The sequence below is a fragment of the Mus caroli genome, unplaced genomic scaffold (genome assembly GCF_978045245.1).
Source record: "Mus caroli unplaced genomic scaffold, Mus_caroli_1 scaffold_17, whole genome shotgun sequence".
Taxonomy (NCBI): Eukaryota; Metazoa; Chordata; class Mammalia; order Rodentia; family Muridae; genus Mus; species Mus caroli.
This window is the reverse complement of record NW_028227272.1, coordinates 52,736,543-52,740,587: the sequence shown is the minus strand read 5'-3', so window position 1 is coordinate 52,740,587 and position 4,045 is coordinate 52,736,543.

Genomic DNA, 4,045 nt, shown 5'->3' with positions numbered 1-4,045 from the left:
TTATTCACAGTAGCCAGAAACTGGAAAGAACCTAATAAGGAAAATATGGTAAACCTAGTGCAATGGAAACTCCATGGCATCTATGAGAGTAACTGTAGCAAAGACTTCTAATAAAAGAGAAGCCCTCCTTGGGGGTACCAACCCAACCTGGCACCTCAAGTCACTGCAGGACTAGGTCTATCCTCACCCACTGAGGCCAGACTAGGCTGCCCAGTTAGGGGAACAGGATCACAGTTAGAAGAAAGGTCACAGGAACGCCAGTGGTAAAGAACAAGACCTACATTCTACAAGAAATCTGTGTTAGACAGACAACAGAGTCAGGGACAGCCCCTGCTCCATTTGTTGGGGACCTGCTTGAAGGCCAAGCTGCACATGCCATGTACATGCCTCGGGGGAGCTAGGTCCAGCTCATGTATGCTCTTTGGTTGGTTCAGTCTCTGGAAGCCCCCAAGGGTTCAGGTTAGTTCACTCTGTTGGTCTTCCTGTGGAGTCCCTATCCCCTCCGGGCCCCTTAATCCTTCCCAACTCTTCCACAAGACTCCCTGAGCTCCATCTCATGACGGGTCTGGGTTTCTGCAGAGTGTGTTTTAAATAGATTTGATTTTTCTACTAGTCCATTTCCCTAGTTTGATATTTACATCTCTTTGGCGGTTCCAGTGATTAGAGATTACATATCCATCTTCGCCAGGGTGAAGTCAACTTGATTTGTTGAAGCTATGACTCATTGTTCTTTGTGACATTCACCAACTGCTGTGTGGGATTCATTTCAGTGAGAGAAGACCCCATGTCAGCTCCTTCTTAGGTTTTGTCACTTTTTAATTTTTCCTGGGACATAGATGGCCAGCAATCTTATGAGACCCTTCGAAGCAGGAAGGGGAGCGATGAGAGCAGCAGGGACAGAAAGTGTCATCATGGAACTAAAGTAACTATTTTTGGCGTGTGCGGTTTTGGTTGCCTCAGTCTTTCCTTTGCTCCAGTTATTTCTTATAGAATATCGGTCTTGTTCCTTTACCACTGGCCTTCCTGTGACCTTTCTTCTGTCCCCACCCTTCCTGTTTTATTGCTGATTTGTGTTATATTTCCATGATATCTTGCAGGTCTGCCAAAAGAGAGTATCACAGAGTCATTGATCTAAACCAGCAATTCTCAACCGTGGGCCTTGACTCCTTCAGGGGTTGACCGACCGTTTCCCTGGGGTCACATATCAGATAGCCTGCATATCAGACATTTATATTATGATTCATAACAGTATCAAATGTACAGTTATGAAGTGGCAACCTCATAATTTTTGGAAAATAGTTTTATGGTTGGGAGTCACCACAATATGAGGGACTGTATTAAAGGGTCACAGCATTAGGAAGGCTGAGAACCACTGCTTTTGCACATTAGAATGGAGTGAGGACATACTAACATTTTTATTTTAGATTTCTGGCCCGGGACTTTGAAGGCAGTCTAGGCAACATAGTGAAACCTTGTCAGTATAAGTTAAAATAAATAAATAAATAAATAAACAAACAAACTGTTCTAAGTAGGAATATATAAGAGTATTCTTTAAAAATGCATAGCACGGTATATGCTGGGTGCTTAACAAATGATTTCTCCTGCTACCCTGCCATGGTTTCTGCTGCAGTGAAATTAAGCTGATTATCTTTGAGGTCCTTCCAGCTTCAACATTTTGAAGTCCCTTTGGGCGACTTCTTTTTCTCATTTTGCCTGTCTGTCTCTCTTATTCTTTTCCTCTTTTGTCCAGTGCATACTCCTAACCCCTTCTAGATCTTTTATCCTCACTTTTTTTTTCTTTTCAAAAAATGATTATCTTATTTATTTACATTTCAAATGTTATCCCCCCTTCCGGGTTTTCCCCTTAGGAAACCCCCTATCCCCTCCCCCTCCCCCTACTTCTATGAGGGTGCTCCCCCACCCACCCACCCACCCACTCCTGCCTCACCGCTCTAGCATTTCCCTGCGCTGGGGCATCAGGCCTTCTTAGGACCAAGGGCCTTCCCTCCCGTTGATGTCCGATAAGGACATCCTCTGCTACATATGCTGGAGCCGTGGGCCCTCTTTGGTTGGTGATTTAGTCCCTGGGAGCTCTGGGCGGTCTGGTTGGTTTTATCCCCACTCTTTTTTCTTAGGCTCTAAGGCTTAGAGGGCGACACTCTCCCTGGTTGGTCCAGGAGCTGACCCCATTTGTGCCCTTCGTTCTGATCCGTTCTCTCAGTAATGTTTCCTTCCTTTCTCACAGGGCGATGAGTCAAGATCACTTGACTTAGAAAGTTAACTCTCCTCCGTCATCACATGATCCACAAAGAACTGTGTATGATTTTAATTGCTCTTGGGGTTTGTCTCCCTAGCAGGATCGAGGGCAGACACTGGGAATGACTTTGTTATTGTTGCTGCTACTCTAAAGCCTAGTGCACGTTCAGGTTCATCCACCTCTGACATCGCATGACCCGCAATGTACCATCTAATGCTTTAATTGCTTTTTGGGGTTTGTCTTCCTGGCAAGATAGAGTGCAATTACAGGGATTTCTTTTTACCCTGCAGTCACTTGGAAATGTGCGCTGGATCTCTGAATGTGCTGAAACGTTAATTCTCTGCATAGCAGGTGTTTGTCAATAGTACACTGTGCAGCTCTTCGTGACAATGTTTTGAAATGAGCCAGACAGTGACCCTGCCCTGGCTTGTCTTCCTTCATTTGTAGTCCTTAGCTCAGAGACCTTTACTTTAGTTCCAGATCAGTGACTCATTTCTTCCTCTTGCCTCACCCACAGCTCTGACAACTGGAGTTATCCAGTTATCCGCACCCCAGTGAGTACGATGCTGACCTGCTTCTCACTGTGGGCACTTGCTTTGGGCATGTGTGTGTGTGTGTGTGTGTCCCTAATTAATACCTCTTCTTCTGCCCAGGCTCCCGGAGGTTTCTCTACATTGTCTGAGCCAGATGTATTTTATCAGCCACCTTGTCTTTATTTCTGAGGCCAAATCCTCTGGCGGTTGCCTCATCCTGTGTTTGTATAAGAGAAATGAAGCAGATAATGAAGGTGGTGATGGGTTTAATTTAGTAAAAGGGTCATTTTGTTCCTGTTGGATGCTAAAATCTATTTATTCAGCTTGCAAACTTAGAAAGCGTAAGTAATGCTGTCTGCAGAGTGTTCTGTAGAGACCATGAAGGTGCCCTGCCTGAAAACCTGCTGTAAGCAGGCTTCACAGCTGTAAAGCCTGTACTTGCCTGCCAGGTACTGTTTTCCAGGGCTTCTCCAAGTAGTGACCGGGAGGGGCAGTAGAGCCAGGTGGCTTCCTCTAGATAGGGATGCACTTTAATGGCTACTCCTTATTCATCCACAGAAATCCTGGGTCAGAAGTTAGAGCTAAACTTGAGCCAGACTCCTGATCCTTTTCTGTCCTTTCTCCAGTGTCCGGCTGGCATCCTGATCTGAGGGTCTCTCTCTTATGCCAGCTGTTTTATCCTTAATCCTTTACAGCCATCTCTCCCAAGAAGCTTCCAGTTGACCAATTTCCTCATGGAAGAGCTCACACAAGGTCCCAGTACAGCATTGTAGGTAAGACATGTACACAAGGAATACAGACTTGTTTCCAAACAGGCATGCAACTTTAAACTTAAAAAGTGTCTATTTAGTATTTTCTATTGGATGCACTTTCCACGAAGCAAGCAAGTATCACCTTCAACATAATTCTTCGCCTAGTTATCTGAACACAGTGATGAATAGCAGCACTTAAGGCAATAACAAGATAATAGTTCTAAAGTGGGAGTGACAGAAATTTATTGGAGGTTTTCTCTGTACCAGGCTCAAGTACTTGGTGAGTATTTTTCCTAGTCCTCATAGCATCTCTGTGGAGAAGGTATTGCTGTCATTTTCACAGGCAAGATAAGTAGAAAGAGAAGTTAAAAAAAAATTTACTCAAGGTTGCCCTGGGGCCAGTGAGCAGGCACACAAGCTTTGAGTTCATGGGATTATGCTGTTCTTGTGTTTAATTGAAAGGTGATTTTGGAATTAGGGTAGACTGTAGTCATCCTGAGAAG